At 44.9% G+C, this 25162-nt stretch overlaps 1 pseudogene; it reads left to right on the forward strand.

Moving 5' to 3' along the window:
- The window catches only part of LOC116898453, an 89440-nt pseudogene extending 77637 nt beyond the window's left edge, over positions 1–11803 (forward strand).
- The last annotated feature ends 13359 nt before the right edge of the window (positions 11804–25162 follow it).

Below are 25162 nucleotides of genomic sequence, written 5' to 3' on the forward strand. Positions count from 1 at the left end.
AGATAGGTTCAGCAAAAGAATGTCACAAGATTTAATCTACATATTAGATTCCTTTGTGTGTTGGGGGAAATTTGTTTATTCTCCCACTCTACAGAATCCTGGATTCCCAGACTTCCTCAATACCAGGACTACTGCTGTATAACAGAGGGCAGAAGGTTCGTCCTGTTTTCAGGCAAAACGTGAGGCACAATTTCATGTCGATTTAAGGTTCTTTTCTGGGAACTAATTCCCCTGGATACGCAAGACTCAAAATGCTTTCCAACGGTGGCGTTCTGTGCCATTCCTCCCAGACATCTACTGGCTATCCTGGTCTCACAGAGTAAAGCGGATCATGATGCTATGCCCACACCTGCCAAGGTAGTGAGCTGTAAGGGCACTTGGGTGGGCTTTATCAACTTTGACTCTGACTGTGGACATACTACTTCACCTCTTAGAACGCCAGCTTTCTCCGCTAAAAATAGTAACAGTTTATAGATAGCGTGCACGTTGTTTGGCTCCAAAGAGTTTCCACCAGGGTCCCTTGAAAGAAAAACTTCCCAGCTAGAGATCTTTCTTCCTTCTGTGATCCAGCTGATAATGCAACGGATAATGTACGTGCTGCAAGTGTCAGCCAGCCCAGTAGGGGGCAGCAAAATCCATTCTGGATTTAGGAGCAGCCATTCTCAGGGTCGGACTCTCTAGGCGTCTGAGCAATACCCACACTCCTGGGAGGGGCTCGATGAGGTGACTGCGCATGCGCACTGCGGGCTTAGCCCGGGCCCCTTCCCCGGGTTTGAGGGGATGAGCTGCAGCCTGGCAGTGCGGCTGCGTTGAGATTGCTTCCGGAATGAGGTGTTGCGCTTGCAAGTCGCTCTTTCCGCCCCCACCATAGTCTCTGGCTTAGGACAGCAGATGTATATATTCGTCCCACAGTGCTGACTTCCCTGTTGTCTTGCTAAGGTGCAGAAATAAAAGGGACTTTGCTGTCCCTCCCTGACCACAGACCAGGGTGTCAAGACTGTCCCCCACCCTCATGCCACCTGCGGACAATGTTCTGACTTTCTAATTCACAGACCTAACTCTCCTAGGCCTTCCACCTTCCTAGTGTCAGAGTCTTGGGGAAGGTTGCAGAGTGAGCTCATGAATTCCGATATTCCAATCTTGTCAGAATCATGCAGGCGTCGCTGGGGAATGTCTTTTGTGTCCAGGGACGACAAGGGAACATCATGGTTAAAGCCTCAGCATGTAAAATGCGCATGCAAAGTTAGAGCCATTAAAGACCTTGCCTAGTTTTCACAGTTCATCAGTAGTTGTATCAGTTTGCAGCCAGGTGCAGTCACTTCTCCCTCCCCTGCCTTAGGCTAGGACACAGGATCGGGAGTGGCTTTTAGTGTCAGCAGATGGTGGAATAAAATAAATCATCTTAACAGGAAACCTGACATTCACGTTTTGTGGTAGTGAACATTCCCAGCTCAGAAGGGAGAGGGAGCAGACAGGTGTGACGGAGAACTCGCTTCCCTGGCTCTAGTCTCTTCTCCACTTACAACCAGAGCAGTTTTTCAAAAATCACTCTGAATGGCGTTACCTTTCTTTAGATCCTTTGCCTAGCAGATGTTTGCATTGTGGTTCATAGCAGTAGCAAAGTTATAGTTATGAAGTAGCAACGAAAATAATGTTATAGCTGGAGGTCACCGCAACAAGAGGAACAGTATTAAAGGGTCCCACGCAGCATTAGGAAGGTTGTGATCGACTGCTTTAGAGTATTGGAGACCCTTGCGGTTGGAAACTCGACTACTCTTTGGAGTTCTTCTAACTGGCAGGACTTGCAGTTTCTAGGCCATGGCGCTCATACCTCTTTTAGTCTTCCGTCCTCTTTCAGTTTCTGCATTCTGGAACTCCGTCATCCCCTGTTTCTTTCAGAGAAGGGGTCTCATGTAGTCCATGCTGGCCTTGAACTCGCTCTAGCCATGGGCAGCCTGGAACTTGTGGTCCTCCTTTTTCTACTTCTCAAGTGCTGGGATTATAGGGCTGACACCACCATGTTTAGTTTTATGTGGTATTGGAGCTTGAACGTAGGGCTATGTGCACGCGAGATAAGCCTTCTTTCTGTCAACAGAAAGCTACATTCTTAGCCCTTCAGCCTCAACTTTTTGTCCCCTCCCCCACTTTTTTTTTCTTCTCTGTATTTCTACCATCCTTCTCTTATTGTCCTGACTGTTCCCTTGAACTGCTCCCAAGAACTTGAAACTGTCTTTTATTGTCCTGACTGCTTTCTCTTACCACAGTGGGAGGCAGCCACCCTTTGTCTCTTTACTGCTGTTGCTGCTCTTGCAACAAGTTAACTTGTCCCTCTCAAGGCTGTAATTAAAACTTGGAGCATTTCAGTTAGATTTCGCTTTGTCAAGGACCTGAGTTGTGTGGTTTCTGTGAATGTAATGCAGACTACAACAGTTGCTAAACTCAGTTTTGAGCTCAGCTAGAAGGCAATGCTTGTTTAAAACAAACAAACAAACAACAACAACAACAACAACAACAACAAAACAACAACCAGTTGGCGAACTGGAGTTCTTTCTTGCTATGATTACAAACAAGATGCAGAACTCCAAGTCAAATAGGGACTTAACAGTAAGTATCAATCCGAGTACGTCAGTATGTCTCAAACTTTGCACGGACCATATTTATACCAAAGTGTTGTTTCTCTGAAATATACATGAACACGAGTGTCTAGAATTTTATCTAATTTGTGTAGCAACTGTTGGCGTGCTTCCCTTTTCAGCCTGACCCTCAGGACCTCGCCTTCACGTAAGTTGTTGACCCTGATTAATGTGTTTTACCTGCAGCTGCTGTGGTAGTTTCTCAGTTTAGACGTTCCTTGAATTACTTGGACACTACTTATTTGATATCAGCTTCTGCCTCAGATTTTGAGCTACAGGGGCTGAGCTTTCATCTTTTGTGAGTTAAATCCCCATAGTTTTGAGAGAGCTTTGGGATCCTTCCCTTTCTCTGGGGCACTGGGCAGATGTTAAGCACCTTAAAGCCCTGGTAAAAATCAGTAATGCCGGTTAACAATACAGCCTTCAGGTTCTGACTGTAAGCACACTTGCTCCTGTTCATGCTCCTGGGAATAAGCAAAGTTCTTTTTGTGCCTTTTACACAAAAGAACTGTCAGCCTTCCAGCCAGCTAAAGTCCCTTTATCTTATTACTCTCATTTTGAATTCTCTCCAAATGTCTTGAGGAAACTGCATAAACATTGTAGCAACCATTTTCACCTAGGCCAGAGGGGAAGCACCTCCCCCTTGTGATCCAGCAGAAGGACTGCTGGGAGTCGGGGGGCGGGGGAGATATGGGATGGGCCAGTGCTGTGATTGGTCCAAATACAAACCTTTATTTGCATACAAGGCTTGCTGTGTTGTACAAACACCCGTCTGAACATATAAGTGGGCTGTTCAGTTCTCTTGGTGATTTATCAGGGAGATCTTCTCATGTGCTGTGTCCCCTTTGTTTTAAAGTATTAGGCTCAGTAAAAGGCTCCTCTTGAGTGGTCCGTTCCCATCTCTGTAGCATGGCTGAACTGTTAACATAAAGAAGCAGCCTAGGTATCAGATCAGCAGTGCAGTGGACATAGCAGAGCAGCTGTAGTTTCGATGGCCAAGCGTGGCAAGTGGATTGACACTGACAGTTTTGATACAATGAAGGGCTGCTCGTATTCATCTCAGACCTCAGCGGAAGTGCCCTGTCCTGTCTCTGGCCTTCGTGAAAATGGCTGCAGCCTATTCTAGGGCATCTAGAACTCACCAAGCTCATTTTGTGTACGGTGCTGATTTTCTACCATCTGGAGTGACCATAGCTGGAACACATCCTTCTCTCCAGTTGCTGAGGGTTTTTAGAGTGATGATAAAGTTCCTGAACCATCAGGGTTTCCAACGGCCATCTAGTGATGGGACTGCTTGATGATAGTTTCCCCACTCAAGGCTGCCCAGACAGAGGAGCGGGAGCACCTGTCATACAGCTTGCTTTAACAGTGCTCCACAGTGCTGAACTCTTTCCCTGTGTCCGGAGGAGCCGGGTGTTTATGCACATACCCATCTCTCTAGAACTAGGGAGCTATGACTGGCCTTTCAAAGCAGTTAGCCATACTACATCTACCTTAGTTCATTGTAACGTCTCAATAGCCCTAAAAAGTATACTAGAGACTACTTTCACAAGAGAATATTCCCGTCAGGTATTAGACAATCTACTGAGTTTATATACCCCTAAATGGAAGAGGTTCACTTTGTCCATGGCTCCCTTCCGATTATTAAGGGATGACACTCTTGCCCCAGTGGCTTTGGGCAGCTCAGGGAGATAGTTCTCTTAATTTGCTAGACTTTGTCACTGATAATATTTCTTCCTTTTCGGTGGTGCATGGAAACTGAATCTAGGGCCTTACAAATGCTAGATATATTGTGTATGTATGTATGTGTGTATGTGTGTATGTGTGTGAAGCATTATATACATATATATATGCAGCATAGTGCTATATATATATATGTAGTGCAGAGCAGAACTCTGTGTGTGTATGTGTGTGAAGCATTATATATATAATATACATGCATTATATATATGCAACATTATATATGTGTGTACAGTACTATATATATGTATATGTATATATGTAGTGCAGAACTCTGTGTGTGTGTATATGCAGCATTATATATGTCTGTGTATAGTACTATATATATGTATATGTATATATGTAGTGCAGAACAGTGTGTGTGTGTGTGTGTGTGTGTGTGTGTGTGTGTGTGTAGCACTATATACCCTAAATGCTTCATAAAAAGAGCTTCAGAATGGGTAGCTGTATCTCCCGGTCTCAGCTCTTGGGCCCCTGCTTTCAATGAGCCTTTTACTTGTATTATCATGATGTGATTAGTCATGCCAGGCGCTTTATACACGTTACGACAGGAGCTTTAAAAAGGTTATGCCAGGAGCTCTCGGTTTTCGGGCTCTGACTCTTTGCTGTGTTCCACCTTCCCCCGAGCAGGTGAGATAGATCAAAGGTTATTCAACTGCTTAGAGTAGGCTTGATCAAGCTGTGTGTTACCGTGTAGGATGAGCGAGTGAACATGTGCGTGCGCCCACATGGCTGTGAGTGAGGCTGAAGACCCTCCATGTACTCCTTTTCTGCCCTCCACCACCCCCCCGTCCCTTTCCATGTCCTTGAGGTCTGACACAAGCACTTTGAACCCCACTGTCTGTGAAAGTGATTGATTTGAAATAGAAGTGACTCCGAATCCCTCGGACTGCACTTCATTCGGGCGAGCCTCTTTGGAAACCCAATGTCTCCATCTGTAAGATAAAAATGCTAAAAGATGTCGTCTTATGTGATGTTTTCAGAGTGAAATGAAGACAGATCTATGAATACCCATTGTTTGTTTGATCATTCATTCGTTCATTCATTCCTTCATTCATTCACTCATCCAGTGAATGTTAAGTTGTTGCTTGTGTGCCGGGTACAAGGTAAGCAGGTGCTGTCGTATGATCAGATCTTCTACTGATGATGCTGATGGTGCTATGGTGCTGATGATGTACATTATGATAATCTCTGCAGCTATTATTAAAATCAAGTCATCTACACTATGAAGTAAAAGTATCCCATGAATGTAAATACACAGCGTAAATTATAACATTCATAACATTCATTTTATGTTGGCCAAAAGGATGCTTCCATGGGTAAAAGTGTTTGCTATCAAACCTGAAGACCTGATCTACACACACACACACACACACACACACACACACACACACACACACTAAATGTAAAAAAATCGTGTCCTGTTTTGTTATTATACCAAACAATTATCATACTTCTTTTCGTATTTATTATCTTCACAATACGTTTGACAATTATCTTTGACTGGTAGTTCTGCGTGTTGTTTATTTTTCTTATTCATGAATCTTAAGTAAGTATTACTCCTCCCCAGTTGTCCTGTAATTAACACTCATCTACTAAGAAAAGTCAAGGGAAATCTCAGAGGCACAGAGGTACTCCCCGAGGATGGAGTAGACTTGGCATCCAATAGGATCATCTTCACCGAAAGTGTCCATCTCTCCATCCCACTCTCCACCACAGACTTCTGCATGCTGACTGTGCCACAGTGCAGAGGATGGAAGCCAGAGTTGCCAAGATGCTGGTTCAATTGTCTTCACCTCATGACTATGTGAGTGTGCAGCGGTGTGTTTGCGTGTGTGGATGTGCACATGTGTGTGCAGGCAGAAGTCCAGTTGTCTTTCTTAGATCACTTCCCATCTTTAGTTTTGAAACTGAACCTGAAGCTCGTCCTTCTGCCAGCCTGACCCATGGGATTCAGGAGATCCCCTGTCTCTGCTATATGTACTTCCCAAGACTGATGCTATAAGCATGTACCACCGTGTTCCACTCTTTAAAAAAGACTTATTTATTATTTTATGTCTATACATACACACACACATGTATACACACACACACACACACACACACACACACACACACACACAGAATAGGGCCTCGGATCCCAAGGGACTACAGTCATAGACAGTTGTAAGATGACATATAGGTGCTGAGAATTGAACCCAGGACCTCCAGAAGAGCAGCTAGTGTTCTTAACTATGAGCTCCATGTTCCATTTTCTCCAGTGGATTCTGGGTATCTGAAACCTGGTCTTTGTGCTGTCGTGCCTGGTGCTTTATCAATTAAGCTATCTCCTCAGTCCCTCCAGCTGACTTTAGATCCCAGAAACAAACCTAAAGGATAAGGAAAGCAGACAGGAGGAGAAATGTATCCTCGCCTACACAAAAATGGTCCACTCCTGGGTCAAGGGGCCCACCGTGAACATGGAACAACTTCATTATGGGTGAACCCCCACTCATTATGTATAAAGAGAGCTGAAACATTGCCAATTTTAGGAAGTTGGAACAGGGAGAAACTGCAACAGGAGGTGAGTCCTTGGCATGTGTAAAATTCAGGAAAGGGCAGGTGATGTGGACACCATGTGGATCTGGGAAGGAAACTGGAGAGGTCCTTTTGGCTCACGTAGAGGAGATAGCAGACTCCCTGACTCTCCCTTCTTCATGACAGGGCCCTAGAGAGAGGTCCAGAAGTCCACACTTCCTTGGCAAGGCTGTAGAAGGAGGAGAATTGGGCTGAGACGGTTGGGGAGACATTGGTGCTCCAGCCTGACTGTGTATGTTCATGAGTTGATTTCCTGTATTCTCTAGGCGTTGACTACCTGGTTGGAAAGAGGCTGAGCAGGGCTGACATCCACGTGGTTGAACTTCTCTACCACATCGAGGAGCTCAGTGACAGGATTGTGGCTAACTTCCCTGCAATAGCTCAGTCCCTCAGAGGCAGTTTTCCTCTCCTAGCACAAATCTTACTTCAAGTGCTGTGGGGGCATATGGCATCTTGCCAAATCCAATCTTCATCCCCCCTCTCCCCTCCTCCTGCCCCTTAAACCTGCCCCCCCCCCACTACCAACTAGGAAATGTTCTTCCTGTTTCTGGATTGTGAAGAGAGTTCTACAGTGTTGGGAGCGATACCCTTAAAGTCCTCCATTATTGATGTTATTATTATGATTAGTTAAGTATGACTGGGTTCATGGAAAATCCCCAGCCAGCTGCAGAGGACTAATACAAATCTGGTGGTCAGGATGAATAATGATATGACAACGCTCTGACCTTGCTGAGAAATACATCTGACGTCAAGATGCCCAATGTGATGACCTGTAACCTTTCTGAGAAACCAACATCCTGCTGACCAATAGATATGACAAACCTGTGACCTTTCTGACATCCAGTTGACATCAGCTGATCACACAAATAACTGTGTCCTTGGCCTGCATAAATGTTTCACACTTCTCCTCTCCCTCTGTTACCCCTGTTATGGTATAAATTCAGCCTTGGGAAAAAATAAAATTGTTGCCTTGATCAGACTCTTGTCTTGGCATCCTTCTTCGCATCTCTTACAGGTACCCTCAGCCCCTTGTTGACACTACAGTATCAGGAAATTCAACATAGGTACTACCTCAACAAGTATAGTCTGGCTTGTATAATGAATGCCCTTTATCACAAAGACCTACGTCATTGCGCACTGAGTCTTATTTTAGCAGCTCCCTTTCCGTCTTCAGTCTCTTGATTCTGCTCCCATTAGCAGACATTGTATTTCTCTCAGCATGAGCACTGTCTTAGTCAGGGGTTCTCTAGAGTCACAGAACTTATGGGATGTCTCTCTATATTAAGGGAATTACTGGTATGACTTACAGCCTGCAGTCCTACTAACCCAACAATGAGCAACTGTGAATGGAAGGTTCCAGAATCTAGTAGTTGCTCAGTTCCATGAGGCTGGGTGTCTCAGCTGCTCTTCTGTATAAGGTGGAATCCTCAAGGTTCCAAAAGATGTGCTGGCGAGTAAGTGAAAAGGAGAAGAAAGAGGAAGAACCTTTCCTTCTTCCGATGTCCTTATGTAGGCCTCCAGTAGAACGTATGGCCCAGATTAAAGGTGTGCACCACCATGCCTGGACCTGAGCTATTCTTTACATGGAACCTGTTCTGTCCCAGGCTGGTCTTGAACTCAGAGATCTGCTTGCCTCTTTCTCCTGGGATTAAAGGCATATGCCACCTTACCTGGGCTTAAGCTTTTCATGGCCACCATGCCTCAAGATCTGGATTAAAAGTGTGTCATCCCATGTCAAGATTCGGATCAAAATCCTGTGTCTTCCAGCCTCAGGATCTAGATAACAGGTGTGCCCCCCTTTCTGGATTGTAGTTCATCCTGGATATAGTCAAGTTGATAACTGGGAATAGCCATCATGAGCATGTTCTCTGCCAACCTAGCAGTACCTGTCTTTCATCCCTCCCTGTGATGCATTCATGAAGACCTGACTCTGGCTTTCCTGCTCTATGTGTCATCATTCCAACTTGGCGCCTTGATTTCACTGGTGTGAGGGTTTCTCCATATTGGCATCTGACAGACATTTTCCTTCCTTTTCCTTTACACAAGGGATGAAGTCTATACACAAAGGGCAGGTATGAAGGTAGGGTTGACTGAAGCTACATGAAGTCTTCAGGGTGTTCTGGGAAGGAAGGGCTAGTCAGTCTTATTCCCACCTCTTCTTCCCTCTGCCATCTGTCCCCTGGGCTCTGCCCTCTTGTTGCTGAAGGGGGTTATTTGGGTTTTGTTAAGGAGTGGTTGGATTTCCTGGGACACACCAGTTTGGGCCTCACTTTGAGGTTTTATATTGTAGGCCCTGAGAACCAGAGTTGGCGCCCTCCCCAGAGTGAGGAAGTTCCTTCAGCCTGGCAGCCACAGGAAGCCTTTTGAGTATGAGAGACCTGTACAAGAGCTGAAGAGCTTCTTTGATGAGACCAGACAAGATCGCACATGGATTCCTCGTCTTCCAAATGTTCTGGCTGTGAAGTGCTCATGGCTGGTCCCAGTTGTCATGGAGCCAACAAAGGTTTCCAACCACTGCGAGTCCATCTTGTTAGACGTGAAACCATGTGGTCCCATGCAATAGCATGTATTGGCTTTTGAACAAGTTTGAAGTCATGATCACGTCCTAAGATGTCCCTTTGAATTCAAATAAGCCAGAGAGAGAGAGAGAGAGAAAGAGAGAGAGAGAGAGAGAGACAGAGAGACAGAGAGAGAGAGAGAGAAAGAGAGAGAGATGTTTAAACTAAGATCTATTAAAAAGTCTTGTTATTTATCACCTCTTATGAACCCTGTCAAAAAATTAAGCAGAATTTTTCATCTGACACTTTGACTGATACAAAAATCTCTTTTCTGATGTGCTTTCATAATTTTCTGAGTAACAACACCTTTTCGTAAAGAATCCTGTTCCTTCAAGTAATTTTGTCTTAATCACTCTTGCATTTACATCCTTATACCCAATGTCGAGCATCCACTGCTCCCTAGAGTCTGTCAATGATGAGTACCTCAGATGCACTCTCAGCCTCCTGAAGATTTTGATGGCTGCAGCGAGAGAAACAAAACCAAACAGGGTGATTCCAATTCATCCAGGCATTCCGCAAGTATCATGCACCAAAGGCGACTCTTGGCCATACAGCACAGACCTTGCACCTTAAGATAATAGAAAGTTAATCTCTCAGAGTTCTGAACAATGTGGGTTTCAGGTCGGTCTGAAGTGCTGCAGACTTTAGCTGAAGACTGTAAGGAAGGATCCTTCTTTACTTCTTCCCATCGCCTGCCAGGGGCCAGCCACACCAGGGTGGGTGTCTTTGGGTCGATACACTAAACCACATTCATGGTCATATGGTATTTAACTTGTGTGTTTGTGTGTACACATTTCCCCTGATAAGGACACCAGTAATCACATTTGGGAACTCCCCTATCAGGTATGACCTCAGCTTGATAACATCTGCAAGGGGTGGTCTTTCCAGATGACGTCACACCGGCAGGTGTCCTGAGTTAAGAAATATAACTCTGTAGGAGGTAGAATTTACCCAACAGCCCCATTCTAGGGAGGGCTCCTGGGTAGCATCTGTGAGGGTGCTAGCTACTGACTCGGAAGATGCTGTGCTAAGCTTTAGTGACTTAAAGCAACAAGCATTTACTACCTCTCCTGGCTTAAGAGAAGAAATGTATCGACCAAGAGACAGGACCCACAGTGTGTCTAATATTTTAGGAGCCAGTAATCCACTGAGAAGGCCTCTATTAGCTAGGGAGGAGGAAGTTAAGTTGAGTAAGAGTAGCTAAGGAGCTCTTCCTCTTGGTCCCATATTGAACTCAAGTTGGAAGAGGTGAGTCCGGTCTCAAAATGAGGGTCACAATCCAAAGGAACCAGAGCAGCTGAGGAAGCTGTTTATTGGTGGTCTGAGCTTCAAAACCACAGATGATAGCTTAAGAGAACATTTTGAGAAATGGGGCACACTTACAGACTGTGTGGTAATGAGAGATCCTCAAACAGAACATTCCAGAGGCTTTGGTTTTGTGACTACTCTTGTGTCGAGGAGGTGGATGCTGCAATGTGTGCTCGGCCACTCAAGGTTGATGGACGTGTGGTGGAACCAGAGAGAGCTGTTTCTAGAGAGGAGTCTGTAAAGCCTGGTGCCCATTTAACGGTGAAGAAGATTTTTGTTGGTGGTATTAAAGAGGATACAGAAGAATATAATCTGAGAGATACTTTGAAAAGTATGGCAAGATTGAAACCATAGAAGTTATGGAAGACAGGCAGAGTGGGAAAAAGAGAGGATTTACTTTTGTAACTTCTGATGATCATGACACAGTTGATAACATTGTTGTTCAGAAATACCACACTGTTAATGGGCGTAATTGTGAAGTGAAAAAGGCCCTTTCTAAACAAGAAATGCAGTCTCCTGGATCACAGAGAGGTCATGGAGGTGCATCTGGCAACTTTATGGGGCGTGGAGGAAACTTTGATGGAAGAGGAGGCTATGGTGGTGGAGGTGGTGGCAGCAGAGGCAGTTATGGAGGTGGTGATTGTGGATATCATGGATTTGGAATGATGGTGGCAACTATGGTGGTGGTCCTGGTTACAGTTGTAGAGGAGGTTATGGAGGTGGTGGACCAGGATATGGAAACCAAGGTGGTGGATATGGTGGTGGAGGAGGAGGATATGATGGTTACACTGAAGGAGGAAATTTTGGTGGAGGTAACTATGGTGGTGGTGGGGACTATAATGACTTTGGAAATTATAGTGGACAGCAACAATCTAATTATGAACTCATGAAGGGGGGCAGTTTTGGTGGAAGAAGCTCAGGCAGTCCCTGTGGTGGTGGCTATGGATATGGAGTTGAAGTGGTGGATACGGTAACAGAAGGTTTTAAAATAAAACAGAAACAAACGGCTATGGTTCTTAGCAGGAGAGAGAAGGGTTGTCAGGAAAGCTGGAGGTCACTTTGAGACAGTCGTCCCAAATGCATTAGAGGAACTGTAAAATGTGTCACAGAAGGAACGATGATCCACGGTCAGAAGTCACTGCGGTTTAAACAGGAAGCCCTTCTTGTTCAGGACGCCCACAGCCACAGTTTGCAAAAGTGCAGCTGTTGACTAATGCAATGAGTGTCAACTAGATGTACATCCCTGAGGTCTTTTATCTGTCTTTGTCTTTTTCTTTTCATTATATCAGGTATATTGCTCTGCAAATTGTGTTAGGGGTACCAGGAATAAAAAGCTAAGGAATTTTTGACTTAAAAAAAAAAAGAGTAGCTAAGGAATCTGAGGAGGAGCAGGAAACAGTGAAGTGGTGGAGATCCAAGGAGTCATGACAGTTCAACATGGGAGCTTGAAGTGTGAGTGTTGAAATGGGAGCCTAGAAGTCAATGGCGACGCCAAGAAGTGCAGCTTCTGTGGGGAAGAAGTCTCACTAGAAGAGAAAATAGAGCATGAGGAAGCTTCTAGAAGAGGTCAGTTCTAGAAGATTTTGGAGTCTTGCTCTAGCGCTTGGTTCTAGAAGATTTTGTCTAGAACAGAGCAAGTGTGCAATTGTGGACTTTATTTGAGATATAGAAGAGGGAAGAGAGGCTAAGAAGGCCAGACTGAATTTATTTAGGGAAGTCACCTACCACCTAAGATTGACTGAGGGCCTGTGGAAAGTGCGCCCCCTGGTGTTGAAGCATGGAGCCACAGTCACACTGACTTAAAATCCGAGCTTGCATGGTTTGTTGCAAAAAGAGAAATCCCTTTTCCTTTGGTTTTAAGTTTGTCTTAGAATAAACTGCCAGAGTCTGACAGATGGGAACAGAAAGGGAGAATCGAGAAGTTCTCGCTTCCTCTTATCACCTTCTAGTCTGTTCACTTCCATTCTGAGTCACCAAGGACTCCACTCTCTGTTCATAGAAAGGTCTTATAGTTTACCAACTCCATGTTTCATTTCGCTGTCATTGAACCACGGCAGCTTTGTGAATGGTGAAGAGAAAAGGAATCAGTGGAGGTGTCAGGATCCAGCCGTTCACCCATCCACTTGACAGATAACTTCGGCTCCTAGACTTGAGGGGTATTTGTAGAAACTCAACAAGGCACGTATAAGTTAAGGAAAATGCCAAGTCACCAGATGGCTCTGGTGATGATGTCCTACAGGTGGCATCGGTAGGTGATTCAGTATCAGGTCATGCTGGTGTGTTGCTACAATGGGCGTTGAAGATGGTGGAGAGGCAGAGTATGAAAATGTAAGAGTTGATGCTCTTTGAGTAGGTCTGGCAACCCTCCAAGGGGGCTGAGAGGTGTAAGCTCATCTGAGAGTTTGATAAGGAGTCATGTCTACGGCCATACCACCCTGAACGCGCCCGATCTTGTCTGTTTGATAAGGAGTCATGCCCCGTGCCCTCGGAACAGCTTCTCCTTGTTCCCTTGTAAGATCTCAGCAGCATGGATCCCACGTTGTCCCTTAGCCAAGAACACACACGGACGTGATCAGATAAACAGGAAGGGAACTGCCAAGTATCCCCAGGGCTTTTAGTTTTGGCTTCTGATGAATTATGCTAAATTAGCAATGCTAAAATTGCTTGTAGGAATAGAGAACAGCCCCTCTGCACAGAAACTTCTCAGAGAACCTCCCTTAAATAGCATGACGCTTAGCTATGGGACTAACCACTGCAAACGTGTGATCTGTCGAATTCCCCCCCCCCCCACTTCTTAAGAAAAGAAACAAACGGGGTTGGGGATTTAGCTCAGTGGTAGAGTGCTTGCCTGGAAAGCACAAGGCCCTGGGTTCGGTCCTCAGCTCCCCGGGGGGGGGGGGAAGGAAGAAAGAAAGAAAGAAAGAAGAAAAGAAAAAAACATTTCAAAGGACCTGGATGAAAAATAGAATCATCAATGAAGTGGGTTAAACACACACATACACACACACACACACACACACACACACACACACACACGCACACAAATTGAAGATTGGCAAGAAAAAGAGGAATTAGCAGTAACAGAGAGTGGGCGCCTCTTGAGCCACCAGAAAGATTATGATGGCTCCTCCTTTTGTATCTTCAGTCATCTGAGCAACTTTTTTTCCACTCGAAGATTAAGAACGGTGGATAATTCGTTTTTCTCTTTTCTTTTGTCAGGCGGCGAGGTTTGCGTGTTCCAGCACTTGCCCCTGCTGGAAATGAACAAAACTGTGCAGAGAGAGCAGCGACATCTCCAGGAAATAGACCCGCTATGTGAGAAGACACAGAGGAGAGAGCCCCGTGTGGTTTCTGCATCAACAGAAATATGGATACCACTGAGTTGAAGCATAGGCCAATGGAAGGCTGGGCTTGTACTAAAACACTAAGCTACCGAATATCGAGGTTCATTAGAAAGAAAAAGACTTGCAGTCAAATCTATAATGAGCGACGAACAAAGGGTAATGAATGTGTCAGTGTTTCTACAACAGAAAGTCCAGGGGGAAAAGGTCCAAAAAAGCTGATTCGCGAGGCTTAAAACATTCAAAGAAGAAGAGGAGGAAGAGGAGGAGGAGGGGGGAGGAGGAAGAGGAGGAGAAGGAGGAGGAAGAGAAAGAGAAGGAGGAGGAGGAGTTGTTCAGCCAAGGGACATAAGGTGGCAGCTCCTTGTGTGGACTGCCCCACCTCATGGATTATTAGAAGTACACACCTATGGGTGGCAGCTGCCTGAAATCCCTCCAATAGTCTGACACCCAGGTCGATTCAACATAGCCAAAGTTGGGGCTATCTCCCCAGTTCTCCGGAAATGGCATGTTGGGAAATAAAATCTCTCAGGGAACCAGGCAGTTTCTCAGAAAGTGCAACCTGGGAGTTATCAATAACACAGCCATTCCATTACTAACTAGGTATGTGAGATAGATTGATGAAAATACATCAGCAGTAATATTTGCATAAGATATTCACAGAAGAATCATTCATTATACTAAAATGGAACTGCCCTGAACACCCTTTGAGGGGTGAATGGAAGAGCAAACGGTGCTGTGGTGGTTTGAATGAAAATGGTTCATAGGCTGGTCTTGATGGAGTAGAGTGGGTGTGGTCTTGATGGAGTGGGTGTGGCCTTGATGGAGTGGGTGTGGTCTTGGTGGAGTGGGTATGGCCTTGATGGAGTGGGTGTGGCCTTGATGGAGTGGGTGTGGCCTTGATGGAGTGGGTGTGGCCTTGGTGGAGTGGGTGTGGCCTTGATGGAGTGCTTTGAGGTTTCAGACGCTTGAGGTAGGCCCAGCCACTCACTGTCTCTTCCTGCTGCCTGCCGTTCCAGATGTAGAGCTGTCAGGTTTCTCTCCAGGATCATGCCTGCCTATGTGCTGCCATGCTTCCCACCAGGCTGATAACGGGTTAGACCTCTAAACCTGTGAGCCAGCCCCAGTGAAATGCTCCCCTTTATGAGAGTTTTTATGGTCATAGTGTCTCTTCACAGCAAGAGAAAACCTAACAAGACAGATGCTGTAGCCAGACGGTGGATTATTATTTGGCCTGAAGGCTGAGTGAAGTTCTGACTTATTGTACACTTTGCTGAATCTTAAGATACTCTCTTACATGAAAACAGACACAAAATGCCACATAGTTTCTGATTCTCCTCCTGTGAGCCGCCCAAAGCAATCGCATCCTCAGAGACCGGAAGCAGAGAAGTGTTCGGGGAGGTGGGGACTAGAAAACAAGCACGCAGCTTTCCTCTCAGGGTGGCGGAAATATTCCGGAAGCAGAGAACGGTGACAGTTTCATGCTTTTGTGCATTGATTATACACCACAGATTTGTGCTCTTTAAAGAGCGATATTATAGGGCCGGAGAGATGGCTCAGTGGTTCCAGCGGACCCAAGTTTGGCTTCTGAGACCCACATCAGTCAGCTCACTTATAGTTCTAGTTCCAGAGGATCCGACATCCTCTTCTGGGTTCCGTGAGCACAGATATGCATGTGGTGCACAATACATACATGTGGGTACTCGCACATACGCATAGGAAAAATAAATAAATTTATAGTGTAAGAGGTGATATGGAAGAGTCCTCAAAAGGGCGCATGTGGCTAGAGATGGGTAACATCACACAGGCATCACATAGAGGCGAATCCTCTATGGCACACGGAAAATTATTGTAAGAAAAGTCCTGTGTGGGCTTAAGATGAAGGAGGGGAGGCCTTCCTGAGGTGGTGTTGCTATGCTGGGGACTTTGTTTGAGTCAGGTCTTCACTGTGCACGAGCTGTGCCTGTTTATGTGTATGGGTGCTTTGTCTGCACATATATCTGGGCACTGTGTGCATGCAGTGGCCGCAGAGGCGAGAAGAGGGCATCGGATACCAAGGAACTGGAGTCACTATGCCGGTGCTAGGGACTGAACCGAGGTCCTCCGAAGGAGCAGACGATGCTCTTAACGACTGAGCCATCTCTCCAGTTCCAGAGTCATGACGCTCATGCAGAGAACAGAGCAAAGACAACAAGCCCTAAGTGCCTTGTCAACATTTTGCCAGTAATGACTCTACAAATGCTTACCTCAGCTGTGGCTCTGACCATCATAATAATCTCCACACCTGGGAGTTGGCTAGGGACATAAAATATGGTTTTATGTTAGTCATCCTAGTGGATTTCTAAGGATTAACTCTACACAAAAAACCTCACATATGTCAGTGTTCCGTAACCGTGAACTCTCTTCCAAGGGTGCAAAGTCTGTGGGAGAGCGGTTGTTCTTGTCTCTGGGGATTAATATAGAGGCAAAGGATACAGCACGTTTGAGAGGTTTGATTGTTTTTCTGCCAATCTGACCATCTGACCGAAGATGCCAAGCTTCCTTTGATCAAAGGAAGAGTGGTTTGACATTTTCTTCTGCTTTTGAAACTGTCTGTGATGGCGTGAGCTGTTTCCAAGAAGTCAGTTCAGAAGACAGTGGGACAATGCTTGCTTCTCCACGAGGCATTAACTGCGTCGGTGAGTGTCACTGAATACTAGTGTCAACAGCCTGACACCTCAGCTTACAGAAGAAGACCATGGAGAACACTCGTTCTGTTTATGACTTATTTTTAAAGTTTCAGCAAAATCTCCAGTCTAGATCTTTAGATTGGACGGTACTTCCTGGCTGTGATTTGATGGGGGAGAGTTGATCATAGAGAGTCATGGAGACTCAGGACCCAGTCTAACGGTGTATCGTGCCGAATCCCAGGATTCTTCAGATGTTTAAGAGCCACAACCTTGTTGGTAAAAGACCAAGCAGGGCTTACATTAGCCTGGTTAAATTCTCTTCCACATTGAAGAGTAGGACCCTAGCCTTCTGGGTGTTCCTCACCACAGCAGCAGTTCTGTTTCCAGCCCTCAGAAAAGCAGCCCCATCTCTTCCGAATCCAATGTTTGGGCCCATGTTCTGGAAAGGTTGGAATAGCCAGTCTTTCCTGAGTAATTCTCTTCCCTGGTTAAGCCTGTGAACATTCCTCGAAGTACATCACAAGTTTTGCTTTCTAGCGCCTAGCATGTGATGGGAAGATAGAGAACAGAAGTGGGGCCTAGAGAAAGGCCTTTGGATTATTTTGAGTGTGGTCTTTAAAGAGATAATGGGACCTTAGTTTGTTTCTCTTCTGTTTTGTTTCTTGCTTTTAGGTACAGTTTTGTTTCATAGCAGGCTGTTACCACGGTATACCACCTCATGCCCCAAAAAGCAGAACGAACCCCTTAGTCTAAAAACCTTCAAAACTGTGAGTCAAAATTTGATTAACTGAGAGATTTTGTTATAATAGGGTAAATCTGATCGACAGTCTCTCCCTTTCTGGGCCTTCAATATAGGCTTTTATAATCTATACCCTGATTATATTTTATGTTTATGGCTGTTTTGTCTACACGTCTGTCCATATACTGCATGCATACAGTGCCTGCGGAGGTCATAAAGGGTATTGAATCCCCAGGAACTGTAGTTATGGATGTGAACCACCACATGGGTACTGGGAATTGAAGTTTGATCCTTTGGAAGAACATCCGTCTTTAGGGACTCCCTCTCCTCTCATTTCCGGGCCCTCTGTCTGAGATCTGTGTTCATTGGCTCATTTCTATGATATATATTTCAGAGAGGCCAAGAGAAAGAAAGATAACAAATGAGGGACGTCTTCAGCCATCTGTTCTCTCTGTTCATTTAGGAGAGAAGGAAGAGCAGCCCAGACCAAAAGCAAGGCTAGAAAGACATCATGGCTGAGGACATGACAAGGGAATGGGGCAACTAAGCTTCCCCTTAGCCAGTTATATATCTCTAAACCCGAGAGCCTACTCCTTGGAAGCCGTTGCTCGAATTCAGCATTGAGCTTGCCCCGTCTTGCCTCCAGGGAGAATAAGTTTTCAGCAACCCTTTTCGGGCAGCTGCCTGCACTTGCTCAGACAGGAACCTTTCTACCCTGTCCCTCAGGGCTTTCTGACATAACAATTTACTCCAGCTTCTCCAGTGTCCATTCCTTTTATTAACATGACAAAGGGCCTGAATAAGGCTCAGGGGTCCCACACCCACACCCACACCCTGTGTACCTCATGTCCACATGTGATGCTTAAATGCTTTGTATGGACCTTGTTTGAATCCTGATATGAATGATTTGGCTTTATAATTCTTAGGGACAAGCAAAAGAATATGAGCAGTGAGTAGTGGTTAAAATGAAGGGAGAATATATTTTTTGGTGTGGCTTTGTGTGTGGGTCATTTACATTTTAGGCTCAGGTAACCTATTAGATACTTTTCTTGTTTCTTGGGCACACAAAGGAGAAACAAAATAAGGGGTGGAGTTATGTAGTCTCAACTCACGGTTCAGTGGCCTCAGTTAGTCATGGTACAGAAGATGTGACAGCCACAGTGACATAGTTTGTGGCAATGGGAGCTTGCTGTGGGGTTTGGTGACAGCTTGGTGTGTAGGAATCAGAGAGTTCAGTCTAGAAGCAGGAGCAGGCTGTAACTTTCAAGTGTCTGCCCCAAAGCCAGAGTGTCACCACCTCCCCAGGCAGCACCATCAGCTGGGGACCAAGGACTCAAATATGGGAACTGGTGGGGGACTTTTCTCAGTCAAACTCTTAACAGGTGTTAAAACAGAGTAAGGCGATGTCTACAGTTGAATCCAGGGTTGGTGGGGAGGAAGACAGGGTATGCTTTAGTTTCATTGGTGGCTAGAACTCCAAACTGCTTGGTGGTCTTGACAGTTTAATTTGTGCACTCGGGTGAGAAAGGGGAAGTAAAACCCAACAAAAGAAACTGGTGTTCAGACAGCGGATCAACTGATGAGTTCGCAAAAGTAATTCTCGGATCCTGTAGTAATATCTCAGGAGATGACCTCTACCGGCTCTCTCAGAGAAACCTCTGTTGGGTCTCAAACCTGGGACAAAAGGCTAATGAAGATGCCTATTTAACATATCAAAGCAGACCTGGCCATAGTTGTTGAGTCCCTACCCATCACAAGGTATGGCTGGCATATCCAACCCCCTACCCTAAACTCCTCCAGCTCAGGGACTGGGCTTCCCTTCCCCAGGCTGACCTTCCCTATGTAATCCAGACATGTTGCTTACCTTTTGTCTATCCTTTGCTCTTCTGCCTGTCTCTTCCTCCCTCTTCCCTATCCTCATGGTCCTGCTCAGGGTCATGTCCACTCTGGACTCTCCGGGATGTCCCGGCCTCTGGCTGTGCTCTCCCACATATGTAACAATAAACTTTCTCCTCCATCATCCCTAGAAGCAGTCATGTCCTTTTTTGTTTGTTTGTTTTTCCTTTCATTCACTCTTCACCTGGGTTCTGCTCTTTTGTCACTTGTTGCTATTCATTTTCCCGAATACAAGCAACCAGGGATAGGGACAGAACTCAGTGGCACAAAACTTGCCTCGCATGTGCAAAGGCCTGGGCTCCATGCCCATCCCTGTAAGAAAAATAAAACAAGCACCAGGAAATCGAGCACGTCTCTACATTCCTTCCCTTAGAAGATTGCCTTGGCTCCAGGAAGGTTGGCGACAATTCTTTTTTGTTTCTGTTTGTATGTTCCCTACTTTATGGGCAGAGCTAAAATGAACCAAATGATCAAAACCAGAGCCAATATAAAATTAAAAAGCCCCCTTGATGTACTCTTAGTATGTCAAGTCAAGTCAATAAACAGTTGACTATTTGAAATTTGAGCAAATAACATCTTAAGGTACCTTCATTAGCATATGTTGTCTCATTTGTCAAACTCAAGTAATACGTCTTAAATTATGGGACCTGAGACATGACTGTAAGTTTTATTGATAACAACATAAAACCCATTTCTACCCATAACTTTGGGTCTACATGCATGTGAGTTTCATAGTAGATTTATAACATAATATAATTTACTTAGATATGTAAGCACTAAAAAAATATAAATTAGCTAGGTGTGGTGGTACACACTGTTAGTTTCGACAGTGACAGAGACAGGTAGATCTCTGTGGCCTGTGCCAGGCAAACCAGGCCTACATAACATAGTGAGACATTGTCTCATTGAAATACAATAAAGTGAAATAACCCTCTTTTAGGAGTATATGTAGTAATTAATCCAAATGACTTTGGTTCGTGTGACTTAACAAACCCTTGCTGAGAGAAAAATGCTAGTCTTAAAAAGAATTGGTAAGATAGACACTTCTTCACGACTGTTAGCATCTTCGGTTTGGTTTGCTCAACACGCAGCTTGTGTGGGCTCTGACAGACATGTTAATGTAAAAATCCTGCTGTTTCTATGATACTTTTGATGGTTGCTTGATTTGTCTATGAGCTAAAGCTCAGAGAGTGGCTACCAGGCTCCCCAAAGCCTTGTGTACTTACTCTGAGTTTATGTCTTTGTGTTTTAGGCCTCTGGATTCTAAGATCTGGGAAAGGGCTTGTGGCTAAACCTGGGACCCTCATTGTATCCCTATAGCTGGCCGTGAAAGAAGTGTTGGAGCCTACAAGTGCTATCTTCATCACTGTCTGGACTCTACTTGTTTATCTTGTGTGTGAATCCCAGACCAACAGGACCTTGCTATTCATAGCTGTATATGTCCATGTAGAAATGGTAAACTAATTCACGGAGCATACTAAAAAACTAAGGGTCCACCCCCATTTAAAAATGAAGAAACTAAGGTATGCTATAAAGAGACAAAGCAGACACTAGAATCAAAGGGTCAAATGGGAAGGAGGATTGGAGGGCAGGTAAAAGGAGGGAACACGGAGAGAGTCAATTAACACTAAAGGCCCTTTGAAAAGCCATAGGGAAACTTACTAAGGTAGATGTTCCTCAAAACATACATCTATAAAAGCAATTTAAATAGAGTCACCATATAGTGGGGAAGACAATGCCCCAACTAGACATCTTATGCCACCACATCAAACCTCCATGTCTAGGGACGGGTTACATCTTGTTGAGTCACATACCAAAGGGGTGTGATAGGCACTTCCCATCAAAGGTTACAGGTTTCCCAAACTCTTGGTTTTCCCCCATAACCTGATAATGAGACCCTACCTACCACTGAAGAAACAACTTAACTGGTGTCATCAAACATGAAGAGTTCGAGCTGGTGCTCAATTAGAAGCTTCACTTCTAGCATTCACGGTGCTGGAAGGTACTTTTCATATTACAGGAGGAGAAAATAATTGCCCACGTCACCCAGAAACGAACACTGCACCTACAATAGTGACCTGCCTGCAAGATATTCTGGAGTGAAAGGGACACAAATGTTCTGGGAACAACCCACAATTTGATAGTTAAATCCTACATGAGATGGAACCCACACCTGAGAATGCTGAAGTGGCCATGATAAGTCTAATCTTGGCCTAGAGGAAAAACTACTATTATTATTCTGCTAAAGGAGCATAGGAATAAAATGACTTCTTTTTTCAAAATCTTTATTAAATTATTTTATTTTATCTATTTTACATTTCAAAAGTTGACCCCCTTCCCGGTCAACTCTCCCTGAGTTCTTTACCCCACCCTCCTCCACCTCTAAGAGGGTGCTCCTCCACCCACCCACCCCCATCTCACCCCTATCAGCATCTCTCTTCCCTGGGGCAACAAGTTTCCACAGGATTAAGTACATCCTCTCCCACTGAAGCCATATAAGTCATACAAGGGGGTGCCATCCCCTTCAACTTTTTCAGTCCTTCCAACCTCAATCCAATGGTTGGCTGTAATTACCTGCATTCGTCTCAGTCACTTACTGGTCGAGCCTCTCCAAGGACAGCCATGTTAGACTCCTGTCTGCACGCACAATATGGTCTCAGTAATAGTGTCTTTGGTGGGCACACATGGAATAGATCCCAAGTTCGGCTGGTCACTGGGTGGCCTTTCTTTTGAGAACCCTGTAGACAGGATAAGATAACTTCTAATGACATAGTAACACACCCATAGAGGAGAACACCGCTCAGTTCTTATCAGAGAAGCTTCTTCTTATAGAAGATGGTAATTAAAGAAAGAGATCCACAACTGGGCAGTGTTCAGGGAATGAAAGACTTTAGAGCACCCAGCCGTACATGAGATGTCTTCATCAAACCCTCTTTTGAAGGCTCAGAGATCTATGTGGAGGAGAGGGCAGCAAGAATGTAAAAGCCAGAGAGTGGCCAGGGACTCCAAAGAAAGAGTATCTTCCGGACCCAAAGGACTGATAGGCACATGAACTCACGGAGAGGGAGACAGCATGGGAAGCACCTGAACGGATCCAAACCAGACATAATCCCAGCACTGAGAGGGAGAAGTGGACCCAAAGTCTTATCCTCAACCCAGAAGTTATTCACAACGGACGTCTGCTGGGAACGGGGAAAGTTGGCTTTCTTCAGTGAAGTGTCATTGGGTAAATCAACCTCACTCCAGGCCAAGCTCCATGCTCTGGGGTTGGTGGCCAACACAAAACGAACTGCAAGTTCTTTCCCTGTGTTTTTCGTTTTGTTTTTGATGTTTTTTTTCCCCTCCTTCTCATTGTCACTTTTTAGCTTGTTGGTCTGTTTTGATATTCTCTTTTTGATTTTTGTTGTTTTTCTTGTCAATGTTTGAGAGGTGGGGGCATGAATTTGGTTGAGCAGGGACGTGAGAAGGATCTGAAAGGCACTGAGACAGGGAAAATATGATTAAAATACAATGTATGAAAAAATATAAATAAATAAATAGACTAGAAGAGTCCCTGATTTTTTTTTTTTAGGAAGAAACGCAAACCCAAGAGACAAGTAGATCTCTGTGATCTGGAGACTAGTCTGGTCTACATACCTGTCTTCAACAAACAAACAAAGAAATACAAACACGACTAGAATTCAATTCAACATTACAGTGGTATGGATCGATGTTCCATGGGAATTTGGGGGGGGCATTCTAATACTGGACATAAAAATGACTCAGGAACATGTAAGAAGACAAGTAGAGAGTGTATCTGAGAAGGTGGCTGGGAACTATGCCATTTAGCAATAGCAATTTCACCATGCTTGGGCACTAGACAGACAGTAGAGAGAACAAGTCTGTTTGTAGACTCTGTGTCGATGTGAAGTGATTCTGCCAGTTCTCACGTGACTACTGCTGCGGTTAGCAGTGAGCTCTCATTGTAACTGTCCTTGGGTCCAGGGTCCAGGGTTTTTAGACAGGGAGCTAGGCTTAGTCAGTAAAGTGCTTGCTGTGGAAGCACAAGAACAGAGTTTAGATCCCCGGAACCCTTGTAAAAGTTGGGTGGTAAGTGGCTGTAATTACAGCCTGGTTGAAGGAGGGCTGGATAGAGCGAGAGTCCCCGGAGCATAGGCAAATTAGTCTAGGAGAGTCAGTGAGCAGCAAGTTCATGAAACCAAACCAAACCAAGAAAATGACCAAGGGCAATACTCAACATTCATCTCTGGCCTGCTTCTACACACACAGGTCTACACACACACACACACACACACACACACACACACACACACACACACACACACACACACACACACTCCAAAACAAAACACTGGAGGTGGAAAGGGATCCTAGCCCCATGCCTCTCTGGACTCTGTCCTGATTTCTATGGAATTCTCTTATCCTTGGTGTGCTTTGTCTCTGGTCTTTCCCCATCTGATTCCATTTCATGTACTCAGGCATCTAGTGCTTGCCACAGTTTCCACTGAACAGCTCTTCCTGTTCTCCCTCCACCTCCTAATCTCCCCTCCCAGAGTTTGTCGCTCCTCCCCCTCCCCCTCCCCTTAGCCTGAGAAGGTGCTCCCTCCACCCTGGGCATCCCCCTTCCCTGGCGCATCAAGTTTCTACAGCATTAGTCTCATCCTCTCCCACTAAAGCCAGACAAGGCGGTCCTCTGCTACATACATGCTGGAGGCCTTAGGTCAGCCTGTGTATGTACAGAGCAATTCAGGGAAGCTAGGTTGCGTAGATATGGTAGGTCCTCCAGAGTTCTCCAGTTGGTAAAATGTCTTCTACATACTAAGCACTCAGTAAATAATCGCTATTCTGAGAAAAGTAGTGGGTGCTATTTCTTTCTGTCCTTGGACTCATGAGTAAAACATCTCCTTTCTAGAGGTACCTCAAACACTTTCTCTTGGACAAATATGTAAGAATTCCTTTGCTTAATGCCTTAGACTGACTGGCCATATGATGTCATTCCAACTTAGAGTCTTTACTGAGAATGTCATCATGAGGACTACTGGCTCAGTCTCTAGAATGTTTCCCAACCTCAATCAGCTGGTCTATCACAATTATGAGCATCTCTGCCAAGAGAAGTTCCATTGTTTTTTTGCTCAGTTATCTACTCCTCCAAACTTCCCTGAAAAGAAAAGTCTATCTTGCCATCTCCTTTCCTCTCTGTAACTCCCTTAGGATGTGCAAAATTCTGTCATGACCCTACCCTTCCTCTTCTTTGCACTGCATGGTCCTACAGAGTAGATTAGCTCCTTGCTTCATAGTTTGGGATTTGATCAAGAGACTTAGCCAAGTGTCTCTTGACTCGCTATAGCTCTAGTGTGAGGTGCTGAAGAGCTGTCAATGTGTGCAGAAGGAAAAGAATAGAGGAAGGCAGAAGTGAAAGACAGGGTGAGGTGTATGGAGTTTCAGCCCCTCGTCTGAGTTTTAAAGATTTAGTTATGGGACTAAACATTGAAATCTCAGTAATTTATGACATTGATGTGTCCATTCCCATTTTGCCGATGAAGAAACTGGCATGCATTTTAAGCACCTCAGGCAATACTAATTAAGAAGCAACCAGGATGAATAAATTCATTAGGTTGAAACACCTTCTTCTTCTACTTCTTCTTCTTCTTCTTCTTCTTCTTCTTCTTCTTCTTCTTCTTCTTCTTCTTCTTCTTCTCCT

The sequence above is a fragment of the Rattus rattus genome, chromosome 4 (assembly GCF_011064425.1).
Source record: "Rattus rattus isolate New Zealand chromosome 4, Rrattus_CSIRO_v1, whole genome shotgun sequence".
Classification (NCBI taxonomy): domain Eukaryota; kingdom Metazoa; phylum Chordata; class Mammalia; order Rodentia; family Muridae; genus Rattus; species Rattus rattus.